The 13,831-nt window shown below is 45.8% G+C and overlaps 1 protein-coding gene across 4 annotated transcripts in view; it reads left to right on the forward strand.

The window, feature by feature from the left end:
- Nucleotides 1–2,018: 2,018 nt before the first annotated feature.
- Nucleotides 2,019–13,831, forward strand: part of SPMIP6 (sperm microtubule inner protein 6) — a 189,310-nt gene continuing 177,497 nt past the window's right edge. For all 4 annotated transcript variants that reach the window (XM_069215898.1, XM_069215670.1, XM_069215752.1 and 1 more), the window contains exons 1-2: nucleotides 2,019–2,269; nucleotides 2,678–2,855. The gene's annotated coding sequence lies outside the window, so the exon portion shown is untranslated. The remainder of the gene's footprint in view (nucleotides 2,270–2,677; nucleotides 2,856–13,831) is intronic.

The following is a 13,831-nucleotide window of genomic DNA, read 5'->3' on the forward strand; positions in this document are numbered from 1 at the left end:
CGTAAATTGATGTAAAAATGAATTTAATAAACCAGTGTCTCCTGTATAATTAAGTTCTACTCACCCATACAACATGATCTTCAGTGAGAAACCCTATAAACACTTCTCTACACCAACTAAGACTTTGCCCCTTTCTGGATCCTCAGTGTCTCTGCCTTGTGTGTATTACTGTCCCCAAGGAAGTTTCAAGGAAGGTTGGCATATGTGTTTGCTTTTCCACGTGTGATCTGACTTATGGTAATCCATGTGAAGTTTTAGCTTCAGTCAAAACCCTGTAATCAGTTGCCAGTGATTGCATTTGGACAGCTGCATCATAAGTGGCTGGAAGAAGTCCTGCGGCTCCTCACCACCTTGTGCCAGTGAAGCCTGGAATTGTGTATTATGCCACTGCCTTCAATTGTAATAAAAATTCTAGAGTTGAACTTAATTTGTTAAATAATTTGCTTCTTTAGGTACAGCACTATGTAATTACAAGCATGGCAAAGCCAATAGGTCTTGAATTTTAAAGGTTGTGCTAATCTCTTTGATAACTGGGCCAGACAGGCCTTTTATTCCACCAGGCATTTGGCAGGTGGACTACAGCCCTTGGGGTCGGTTTAGAAAGCCCAGGGTTAATCCCCTGGTACCTCTGTCACTTTTCCCAGGTCCCCAAGGTTACTTTCGACAGGCACAGGGTGGCATCAAGAGGTGTGGAGGAAGGTAGAGAGGGAAAAGAGCGAGAGGAGAGAAGAAGAGGGAGAGACTGGATGAACAGAAATAGAGAGATAGCACAAGGATATGAAAGGAGTGGGCCTGTTTTGAGCATTTTTGCCAGAACTGCTTTTAGTTCCAAATGCGACCCTGTTTGGCAATATTTTGTGAATGGTAAGAAGTGTAAACAAGGAAGCAACCACTTTGCAGCTGTGAGGTCCCGGATGGGGCAGGAGAGGAAAGGAAAGAAAAGTGAGGACAGGAGAGGAGGCAGAGAAAAAAGCAAGAGGGAGAGCAAGGAAACACATGCACTACCATAGAGTACTGAATACAAATTAAACAAGAGTCCCTTCAAATATATAGTGGAAAGATGCAACTCATCCCATCGGAACACTGTGAAACAGAAATGCTCCTGGGCGGGACACGCAAAATAATAGTGAGGTAAGTCAAATCAAAGCAGATGAGTGAGATAGCCAGCAAAGCCATCTTATGACCAAGACACTAACCAAAAACCCTTTCTAAAAGCATGATTTAGATCTTGGCCAATAGCGTACTCCGTCGCAAAGGCGACTGCATACTGTCCCCGTCAAACTGAAGTTTTGGCCACCTCAATTAGAGCCAGGCAGAACTTAAGTATGTCAAGGGATGGAGTAAACTTTGTCTCCATGGCTGCCATCCTCCTCTGAATGCCCGAATGAGTAAGGGTTGTTAGGGAATTTGTGCCAGTTTTCCTTTGACATAAAGCTATCCAAAATGTAGCGGTAAGTGAAAGTAAAAACATTTTAATGACCCCATGCCATGGGAGAAACCTCCCATGATGAGGGGGTCATTGCTTTTTTTTTATTTTGAAAAAGAAAATCAGGCTACGGAATATTTGCTTTTGAAAATTAGAAAAAAAAGTTATTGAAGGTGTGCTTCATGGCGCTGTCATGTTGGCGGAGCCGCACAACACAGTTTCAATGCATTGACAGGAACCGTCGTGACGGCAGTCCCTGCCGGTGTAAGAGAGGTCCGCTGGGACTGCAGATAAACCTAAATTCAGAACGCGGTTACTCCGTCTCCCAGACCGAGTACAAACCATACTCCCATCTATAAATCACCCCCCTAAGTCTGTTGAGGACCATCCAACTTCAAACAACATACATACATTTTCATTCTGACATTGCATCTGTCACAACTGTCAGCGGTATCCAATCAGCACCTTGCTCTCTTTTAATCCAAATAGATGCGGTCCTTTCTCGAGTTTCGTACACCGCATTCTATTGGTTCATTTAGCTGTGATTTCAAGGCAGTCTATTTCATTTTACGTCAGTTCCTGATCCTGAAATCTCAAACTGTGCAAAATACAGTTGCAATGAAGAACGTCCCTTTGAATATAACCAGAGGTCTAGACACCAGGGGGGGCAGTTATTTTCTTAAAAAGAGAGATGCCATCAAAATGAGAGTGATTTTGTAGCCTGGAGATCTTCACGGGGCTTGCGTCCATGCTATCTTGTTAATTATTGTCAGATTCAACAGCCAACAACTATCACTCACTGGAACAGATCCCAAAATTATTTCAAAGGGGCAACCGACTAAGGTAGGCGTTAAAGTTACTATTGTGGAGGTTTCCAAATGGCTCAATCAATAACTTTCACAAATTGATGCACTTGCCTCTTTCAATAGTTTTGAATATATGTGGAAAAGGCATTTATTAAGTTCATTCTCATAAATTATAAGCATCTTAACTTCTGTATTTTTATTGTATAAATTATATGTGTATGTATTGCGGTGCACTTTGAAGCTAGATTGTCCAGCATGGATTCTGGAACAATCTATATTAAATACATTCAAATAATCTGCTTGTCCTTTATCCAACTGGATACCTCACTTATAAATTTCTTGTCAATTTAATGAATAGTAGCAGATTTTTGTAAGTAACTATCAATGTTACTAAAGGAATCCTAAAATGTATGATGTGTTGTAATTTATAATCTGTTCTTTACAGGGGCCCGAGGACAAAAATGCAACATCCGTGCTTGCTCAACAGCTGCAATTGGCACAAGCATGTGGTCAAGAACATATCCAGAAGGAGGTCATTGACAACATCTTGGCGAAAGTTAACGCCCCTCCACGAAGACCACTGAACATACTACCAGACAACCGCCCGAAACCAAAGCCCAAAGGCAAGACATAAATGTTGACTTTTAATTTGCTGAACCCAGGGATGTCAATGAAGGGTACCTGGGACACACATTGCTACCTCTATGCTGTTGCTTGCAAGCCCCTGTAGACCTCTTTGCAACACTTTTTGCTTCAACCACACTGAGTGCTGATCTTTTTAATGGTACCCCTGTTTTTAGCTCTGAAGATTTTAAGAACTGTTAATTTGTGCCTATCATTGAGTGCTCTCTATGAATGAGATGCAGACTCAAGTATTTTGCATGTTATGGACATTATTTTGTTAACAGATTCATTTCCATTTGCCTTCATCATCCTTAGGTCTCACCTACCGACAGCGCTAACTGTCTGTTATTGAATGACCTCGTGTGTACAATACAAATGCGCATAGTAGGCTTTGGGTTAGCTCATTGCTTATGCCTGATTGGCTTGTGGGTCGAAGAAAGACGGCGCGAACGAAGCATGCTCTCGGATTGGTGCGCCCAGGGCACAGGAGCGCGTGGGAGAGTGCCCCCAGAGAACAGGCAGGCACTTGCTTTGGTGCATTCACCACATTTGCCCGGGACGACTGTGAGAGGAAGCTTGCGCACCAGGTCGGGTGTGAGCGTGCCTGGCCTGATGAGGAGCGGCTACCTGTAGGAAGTGAAACCTCATCTGAGGTCTCTTGCTCCTGCCGGGCCTCCTCCATATTGCTGTGGCTCGGGAGCGGGCGGGAAACCTCATCGGAGGTCCTCCATTCCTATTGGGTCCCCCTGTTAGTGATACCGGCTTGTGGGCAGGTGGGAAACCTCATCGGAGGTCCCCGCTGGGACCCCCTCGTTGTGATTGCGGCTCATGGGTGGGTGGGAAACTTCATCGGAGGTCCCCCGTTCCCGCTGGACCCCCCTGTTGTTCTGGTGGCATTTAGCAGGCCAGGGTGGTGACCCCTGACTGAGGTCCCTGGTCCTGCTAGCAATAAATCTACCGCACCTTAGGAGTAGAAATTGGACTGTAGGAGCTCCAAGATTGGGACACAGACGTCCCCGTGTTGCCCAGCATTCTTTTTGTAGTGGCTGGGTGGGTAGCAGATCGTACTCGCCGGTTTTACTGAGTATTGCAACCTATGCCACATAAGAATGTTTCATTTAGTGAGCATCCATGAGGTTGTTGTGACATTTACAAAATGTTGTTTATGATATGTGCAGTCATGATATTGTTTGGCCTTTCTGGTGTCATGTTTACCATGACATGTGCATTTCTAATAATACTGTTTACCTGACTACTGGTAATGTTGCAGAATAATCAGTAACCTGTGTTTTATGTGACTACTGCTGGCTTTCGTAGAGTACTAGTAACTGAGTAATATTCTGACAACTGCTTTTGTAGCAGGGTATTACTGACATTTTGTGTTTGGCCTAATGATAGTTGGTACAATACAGTTTATTTTTATATAACTTGGTGTTATGTTTCCTTTTTGGTGTATGTAGTGCGTCACGTGTTGTGTATGTTGTGCAATCGCTTTGCACATTGCCTCCGGGTTAGGCCTGACTGCTCGTGCCAAGCTACCAAGGGGGTGAGCAGGGGTTATCCTGGGTGTGTAACTCCCTCGCCCTGACTAGAGTGGGTGGGTTCTGCCTTTCTTAAGTGCATACCCTAGCCAACCAGAAACCCTGTTTCTTACATGATTAAATATGGATCTCCACTCTGGGCAATGTAATGCACAGGACAGTTCTAAAGTCTTTCCAGATTTCACAGGGAGAATACCAACTCCATTCTAGTCAGTTTCATCACTACCTTCGCCTTCCTCATGCACTAACCCCATACATTGTAGCCCTGCCTGACCTTCCTTAATTTAGCCTTTTGGAAGGCAAATTTATCATGGGAAATCTGGGCAATCGCGAGATTGCAAAGATTTATCAGACCCTCATCTCCAACTGCTCAAATGCATTCCTTGCTCTCCGGCGAGTGTAGGAGCCTGATATGGGTATGGGAAGCACTACGGAAGGCAGCCATTGCAGCTAGACTTAGGCTGATCCAGCTTAAATATCTCCAAAAGGTGTATTTTATCCTTGGTCGGCTGTGGAGAATGGGGTTGATGGCCTTCCTGACCTGTCTTCGATGTGGCACAGGGGTTGGTACATTTATGCACATGGTAGGGGCCTGCCCTGCCTTGGACCAGTTCTATCATGGAGTGACACCCTGTTTGGGTGAGGTCTTCAATTGAACGGTCCCAATGGACCCAAAGCTCATTCGTCTCCACATCACAGACACATTGGGAGGTAACAGAGAGGAGCAATCCTTGTTATTTCTGGGTTTGACTCTGGGGAAATGGAACATAGCCAGAGAGTGGAAGGCCACGGCCCACCAGTCTCTAAAAAGTGGAAAACTGGGATGGATTACTGCATTTTCTTGGCTTTTAATTTGCTATTCAAATATGGCAGACATTCATCTAGGAGCAGTAAATTAAAATATAAGAGAAAGCCCTCTTCAGGCACTTAGGCAATGAAAGTAAAACACTCTTCCTGCACTTCAGGGTACAACAATAAAAGCGCTGTTCCTGCGCCATGGCAATCAGGAAAATACAACGCTCTCCAGCGCTGTGAGGCAGGGAAAAGCTGCAAGGGAACAGGGGGCACACCACCCAGCCTCTGGAGACAATGAATGGGGGACAGGGTGGCAGGGCTCAAGCAAGCATGCAAGCACAAGGGGTTGCAGTCAGTGGCAGTTCCTCCTAGTGGCCCAGCAGGTCACAGGTCAGCACAACAGCAGCAGCCCAAGGTGGTTCCTGGCAAGGCCCTCGAGCAGCATCTTGTTCTCACTTCAGTAGTTCATTAATGTCTGAAAATGTGGGGAAAACCCCCTGTACTTATACTCCGTTTGTGCAGTCTCCACAAAAGTGGGAGAAGGGGTTCCAACCAGTCCGAACTGGTTCTAGGAGTGTCCCCTATCTCCTTCAGCTCAGGCTCCATACATCAGTCGGGGTAACCGAGCCCTTTGTGTGAGGCCAGGGCACAGCTTTTACACATGCGGGTGCGCCCCGCATCGCCTTCTCTCAGCCCAGGAAGACCATTCAATATGTAGATGCCTTTCCGTGACACCTCCACCCTCCCTATGTACAGGCTGTCTGGAAAGTATGCACAGAGCCCAGCTGTCACTCTGCCCCAGACGTGGATTTAAGTCAATGCTGCAAACACCAGAGTCATAAGCACAGAGAAATGCTCACTTTCTAGAAGTGGCATTTCTATAATGGTAATAAAAAATCCACCTACACCAGTAAGCAGCATTTCTCACTATCATTACAACCATAGCAAACATGCCTACATCAACCCTCATAGACCAGACAATACCACCCAGACAGAAGGTCGGGCATTTCCAGTGTAATCCTATGAGCAAGGCAGCTCTCACAGCAGTGAGAAACCAAATAGGTTGTTTGTCACTACCAGGACAGGCCACGCAACCAGGCATATGTCCAGCCTTTTATATACATAGCACCCTGCCCATAGGGCTAGCTAGGGCCTACCTTAGGGGTGACATATGTAGTAAAAGGAGAATTCTAGGTCTGGCAAGTACATTTAGATGCCAGGTTCCTGTGGCAGTAAATGGCACATGCAGGCCCTGCACTAGCATGCCTCAGACAGGTTTGAAAGGCGACTTCTGTGGGTGGCGTAAGCTGCGCTGCGGGCCCACTAGTAGCATTTAATTTACAGGTCCTGGGTATAGGGATACCACTGTAAAAGGGACTTACAGGTAAATTAAGGGGCATATTTAAGAGCCCCTAGTGCCACCGGAGCATCACTTTTAGTGACACTCCAGTGGTGCTGTGCCCTGCACCTTATTTACAAGAGCACGTTAAGCCACTTTTTGTGGCTTAACACTACCTTGTAAATACAGCCCCTTCACATGCAGCCCTTTGCGTGGAAGGGGTGTGCAATGGGTGTTGATGTGGGCGTGCCACAGCAACACCCATTGCATTTTGAAGCTGTCTCAGATTTCATAAACTTGGGGCAGCACCAAAATCTAACGCCACCTCAGGGGTAGCATTAGGAAGGCACAACGAGGAGGATTACTTTTATTTCTCCTCGTTTTTTTGCTTTTCCTATGTGTGCTGCATTCTGCAGCACCCATAGAAAGAGCAAAATGGCAGACATGATTGTTTATGTGCATTTAAAAATGACGCTTTGGCACTTCTGTGTGTGGTGTATTCAGCAGCACACACAGAAGTAACAAATCGCCATTAGTGATTGTTTATGTGCAGGAAGGGACACCTTCCCACACATAAATAATCAAACCCCTCCACACCGACATCCTTGCACGATGGTGCAAGGAAGCCTGCGTTGGCACTGGCAGCTAAATTTAGAGCCAGCGCAGAGGACAACACATGGGCACACTCTATTCAATTAAATACAGTGCATCCCTGTGTTGTGAAAATGACGGAGCGCGGCGCTGCCAAATTTGGCACAGCGTCGCACTCCGTCATTTTCCTTTAAATATGGGACTCAATGTGCCAATCAGGTGTAAGCCAATCATACCAAGTTTAGAAGGGCGATCACATGCACCTTTGCACTGATCAGCAGTGGTAAAGTGCCCAGAGTCCTAACATCAGCAAAAAGGGTCAGGAAAAAATAGGAGGAAGGCAAAAAGTTTGGGGATGACCCTGTAAAAAGGGTCAAGTCCAATAAACCCCATCTCTAAAAACACTCCAACACCACCACCTGTGGTAGCAGACGGCCTTGCCACACCAGTGTCCACTGTGTAAGCTTCTCCCACCACCCATCTATCGGAGGGCATGTCTTCACCAAGTCAAGACCACACTAGTCCCCGGAGGAAGACCACTACAGTCGCTCCTACCATATAGATATAAAATGAGAGAAGTGTCTCCCATCACTCATTTTTTGGAAGCATAAACAGGGTTGCCCTGGGACATCGGACCACCAGTCATTAATGGGTAATAAATGCAATGCCAGATAATATGACTCAATATGTGCCGCAGCGACACCCCTGCATTAAGTAGATTGAAAGCATTTACTAATGGCGATGCAGGGGTCCCACCCTTCCAGAGGAAGCTATTAAGAATGGAACTTAATGTATGAAACCATTGCTGTGGAATGGCATATGGGAAATTCTGCAGTTGATATAAAACGGGGGCAGAAATACCATTTTGAAAACGGCAGACCTACCAGTGAGCGACGGAGGCAAGACCAACCAGACCTGAACATCGTCTCGTAATCGAGCCAGCACAGGGTCTAAGTTATGCATCCATGCCAACGTTGCATCAGGGGATTTAAACCCACCAGAGGCAATCCACAATCCTGATGCCAAATCAAGGTCCTGTGGGCAGCTACCTACCGAAAACACAGCAGATTTAGAGGTGTTGAGGTAAAGGTTTGAGGTTTTGCCAAAAATATACATGATTTGTAGAACACGTGGCCCAGAGGTTGCGGGGTGGTCAGAAAGAAGAGGACATAATCCGCGTACAATACTATTCTATCAGAGAGACCCGCCTCCCACTCAAATCCATGTACCTAAGTGTCCATTCTCACCCACACTGCCAAAGGCTCCATGGCAAAAGTAAGTAGCAGGGGAGACAGGGGACAACCCTGCCTAGTCTCCCAATGAATTGGTAACAAATACAAGCTAACACCGGCCACCGACTCTGTCACTGCCAAATCCACGTATAATAACTTAAGATAGGATAAAAATCTAGGGCCGCAATGTAAGCAGCGAATGTGAATAAATATACCCAACTCACGGAGTCAAAGACCTTATCAATATCAGCAAGAAGAACAGCCACAGGTCCCTCTAACCTGTCCGCCAATGTGTTATATAAACACCTGGCATTGTGCTGGGTAGCACTACGAGGCATGAACCCGGCTTGGTTGGGATGAACCAAGTCAGCAATTAAGTGAATTTCCTCCAAATTTAAAAGAGAAATTGGTCATCTACTGGCCATCCCGGCTTAGGAGACACCACTATTTCTGCATGTCTCCAGTGAGGAGGAAGCACAATACAACTGCAGAATTAATCACCCCAACATGTGCTCCTGGAGTTTAGGTATGAAGGCCTTGAAGAACTCACAAGGGAAACCATTAGATCCAGAGGTCTCCCTAGGGCGCAGTCCAGTCAGAGCCAGTGAGAGTTTCTCTCCATTGGGCGCACCACCCAATAATTCATGATCGGCCAAGGGGATGGTCCGAAGGGGCAATGCGGTCACAATGTCTTCTATCAGCTCCTGGGATAAGACCTCCATTCAAGCATAGATATTCTTGAAGTAGGCAGCGTAACTGCAGGCCACCTCTTTGGGATCAGTGAGCAGAGTGTCCTATTAATCTTGCACAAGAGGAATGGATGGAGGATGACGAGGACCTTGATGCAATACCTTGACACAGTCTATGGAGCATTTTGCTCGATTTGTCTTCCAATTGGTATATGCAGCTCTGAGCCACTTGCCAAGACTGTTTGGCCTTCTTTAATAGGGTCTGTTGGTATTGTTGTTGCATAAGACCCAATTGTCTATGCTCAGTTTGTCCATTAGCCATACTACTCCGTGCGTTGAAGTCTGGCATCTGGGCTTCAAGATCTACCAAGTCCTGTGCCCGATGTTGCTGCTCCCCTGTAGTGTAGCTGATATCAGACCCCCACAGTGTGTGCTTCAGAGCCTCACACAGTATTGCTTTGGATGTCTTTGAATCAGTGTTATTTGCAAGGTATTCCTCTATGGAACATTCCATAGAAAATCTATAGTCTGGGGTCTGTATGTGCCACAGCGACAAGGCGCCATTGGAATGCCGGTGCTGAAGGCCCACGCAAAGCCGGATGGCAACCGGGAAGTGATCAGAGAGCCCCGCACCAGGACAGCGTTATCTATGGCTCTATGTAACTAGGACTACGGAATGAGAAAATAATCGCAACGGCTAAAGGAGTAGTGAGGTGGCGAGAAAAAAGTGTAGCACCCCTGAAGTGGATGGTGCACTCTCCAAACATCAACTAAGCCCAATGGGGACACAAAAGAAGGCAGATGATTTCTACTAGGTTCCAAAAGCAGTCCATGTGGGTGGTGGTCTTTCCAGGTGGGTTCCGTCCATTACTTGGGACAAATCCAAATGTGTATGTGGGAGAGTCTGTGGTTATAGATGAATTATTTCATCATTGCATTTAAAGACCTCCTCAGGTGTCTCAAAGAAAAGCATCTCTAGTAGATGACCTTTAGTTGAGCTGGGTATAACATATATTGCATATTGAGGTCCAGAAGTTGCAGTTTCGCTGCCAAGAAGGAGTGTCGGTGTTGTTGCACCATCCGGGTATAATAGGAAAAAAAAATGGAGGCGTGAGTTTGGAAGGTGGTCTTGTCATGAACTTGGCACGTTTGAAGATAGAACCCTGGCCAGATAATTGAAGATCTTCGCAGTGACAGGATGAGGTCCAGCCCTGGGCGGAGAGCGCCGCACTAGAGCCCTGTGGGCCCGCTCAGTGATGAAGCAGAAGGATGAGGCCTTTAAAGTCATCAAGGAACAGAGCCAGTGATCAAGGAATCATTCCATTGAGAAACCTCACACCCCTCAGGGAACCCCACAGGCCGCAGATTATTATGGCAGGCTCTGCCTTCTGAGCCCTCTACTTTCGTCAGTAGTTTCCTGGTCACAGCAGTACGTTTAGTTACCATCTGCTGAAGGGTGCTAACTGAGTCTTCCCCCCCCTAGACACCCTACTTTCAGCTTCCATGATCCGCTCAATGGCTTTCGTGAGGGCTTGGCGGAGTAAATTAACATGAGTGCCCACTGCTCCAATTTTTACATCTAACATGTTGCATGACTGCGTGATAGCAGCCAGGAGTGTTGTGTTATCAGGAGACAATCTATCTTGTCCTCATGCCCCAACAAGAGAAGATGGTCCCCTCGGTAGTGCATATTTGCCAACATACCCTGTTTGGTGCGGGGAGGGGTGGTAGAGAACACAAGTGCTTTGTCCCAAAAGGTCGCAAAACCACCTCTGGCCCATCTGACCTCCACCACAACCGAGTCTGTGAGGTGGCACAGTCAGTCAGTTCCTGGGGCCCTCCCAGGTTTTGGCAAGTCAGAGACCTTCACAAAGGCCCCAGAGAGAGGGCCAAAGAAACCTGAAGCGAGGCAGAAAGGACATATTAAATAAATTCAGCATATAGATATTAATATTTTGTCACAGTTCTAACAACAGTAATTAGTATGTTCTGAAATGGGATTATTTACTCATACACATATTAAACATCACTTCCTGCATATGTATCCAGAATTTGAACAGACGCTTATAGGTAAGGTTCTGATACAACATATACCTTATTATACTTTGATGGTATCCTCGACAAGATATGGTATGTTGCTTTCTCTATAGTAACAACTGACCACTTCTTGGATACTTTTAGGGCACTACTTGTGTCTGTGGTTGATCTTTGTTAAATATTATCACCACTTGGACTGTCTTGGTGAGGCATGCTAATCTTGGGCCTACTTAGACTGAGAAATCACAAGTTTGTGTGGAGTGGATCTGGCATTATTATATTTTCTTCTCTTTTCTCACTTGACCCCACCTTCTGGCATTTATTTGATCTTAACGGGTGTGGGACTTTTCTGTCTGCAACTTTGCTTATAAATAGATATCCACCTACTAGTCTTTTGTGAAAATTCAACACAATTATTTTTCCTATGCATGGTATTATGGATTTTTACAACACCCATATATCCCTGTTATTGTGATTACATTTTACTGTTGTTTTCGTCTATACATTGATTCTTGCAGCCTTGAGAAAGTCTAGATGACGAAACACGTGTTGGCTGCATCCTTGGATGTATCATGCCTTGAAAAGAATAAACGTTAAGAGATCACAAGACGTGCCCAAGACTTTCATTGACATACCTTATTACATTTATGGACTTTTTTGCAAACTGTTTTGGTGTGCCCTGGCAACCTATAAGAATTGACTTTGGTTGATTGGTTCTCTACACCCTTGGTTCTTTACATTGGTAACATACACCCTCGGTGGTTGGGAGTAACACCTGTGTGGCACCCATGGAACAATTTCTATGGTAATCTGGATATAATTTTCCCCAGCAATTATATGGACACTTGGGATGTGTGAACCTGATAGCACAACCACCTTCTTCTGTATGGTTCATTTATGGCCTAGAAGATATTCAAAGTCTATGGACAAGGGGCATAGTGGGTAGTCTGCAGGTCAGCAGCCATCTTGGAATGTACAGATATAATCAGAAAGAAGTAAATTATATGTTTAATAGAAAGCCCCTTTTTATACGTAATAACTACATGTATCAGGCGTATCACTTGATACGCGCCATTCCTGTTTGGGTGTGTGTAGTTTTAAAATATTTGCGTACTTATAGTTATTTATTAATTGACACACTGTGCACTGGACAGGGAGGGGCCGTGAGCACACTGCTGTTTTTTTCTTAGTACTGTAAGAAACAAAAAGTCAGGCTTGCACTTCAAATAAAGCCAAGCCTGCCTAATTTTCCCTGATCTCACGTGGTGCTGAAGCCATCCATAACTACAGCCACCCGGACGAGGACGGTGCAGCCACACGTGAGTGAATCCAGTGGCGCCTTGCCTTTTGTTATTTCATTTCAGACAAGGAGCTCCACCACCACCAGGCACGCAGTTGATTGGCCCAGAGCAGCAGTGGTAGCTTTGTGTTTTCATGTGTAGTTGCCTGCCCCAAAGCGATCCTGAGTTCTCCGCCTCTTCTCCTTGCTGGTGCGAGGTTTCTTCCCCTCCGACTCCTGTCTCCAGCACATCACAGTGACACTATCTGAGCATCAGAGCAGCTAGCTGCCTGCTGTGAGTGGGACTCCACAGACTGGCACCCCCTCGAGGCAGCAGGCATATTTCCCAGCACTGACAGTGACTCTGAGTTAATGAGTCAAAGACCTGCTGCAGAGAGGTCGGAGTTTTGTTTAATGGCAGTTTAGAGTTGTCTCACCATAATGTAGCACAGAGGGTTAATGTGCCTGCTGCAAAGAACATGTACCATGATATCACAGAACTGTATTTTATGTAGATAGCTCGGTGGATTAGTGTTTTTGACACAGAGATCCTTTTGTTATAAGATTCAGCCGCACCTGCAAGTGAGCTGGGGGAGGGGTGCTGTGCTTGGACATAACTTAGGGGTGTAAAAGCTCCTGCTGGAGGGTTACTTGTGTGTCTAGCAGTTTTCAGGCAACAATAAAAACATCAAAGTGAAATGATGATTAACGTTCCTGCTGGAGAGAGATGAGTTTTGTCTAGCAGCAGTTTTGACTCACCATAAAGTAGTGCAGAGGGTCAAAATGCCTGCTGCATAGATCAGGTGCTTTGCACCAGTTTCAAGATCTTCGTACAGTTTTTCCTTGCTCAAATGGGTGTAATTTTTATACGCATCTTTTTCCATGGACTTCATTGCTTGATTTTACTTGCGAGAAAGTGTCTCTTGAAGTGTCACACATTTAGTCATTGTGTCACTCATAAGTACACTGAAACCATGATGAAAATGTCACACAGCAATCTGAAACCATGGGAGCTATGCAGGCCCCCGCCGAGCGGCACTTTCTATAGGTAAAAAGGGATGCTGGCAGGCAGCAGTAGTAAGTTACCTAAACCAGCAGTAGAAGTGCTCATGCTAAGATCACTTCGACCACTGGTTTAGGTAACTTACAGTGTGATTAAGGGCCATATGTACGAACACATTTTCCCATAGACACAAAATGGGTAAAACCCTTTGCTACATCTAACCCTAAGTGACCAGCACCCAAGGATGATCATGTGAGGCTTGGGTGACAGTGAGGGCAGGGGAGCTTACATTTCCTTTGCAGTTTGCACCCAAATAATTATGCACACACACCAGTTCAGCCAGCAGAACTTAACCTTTTACTATTTACTTACTATTTAATTACAGTGCAGGCTGAGAGCAGGTTTACCTGGGCTGGGCTGCGAGCCACTCACAGCCACCAGCCACTGACGCTCACACAAGGGGAGGGGG

Source organism: Pleurodeles waltl, chromosome 1_1 (genome assembly GCF_031143425.1).
Source record: "Pleurodeles waltl isolate 20211129_DDA chromosome 1_1, aPleWal1.hap1.20221129, whole genome shotgun sequence".
NCBI lineage: Eukaryota > Metazoa > Chordata > Amphibia > Caudata > Salamandridae > Pleurodeles > Pleurodeles waltl.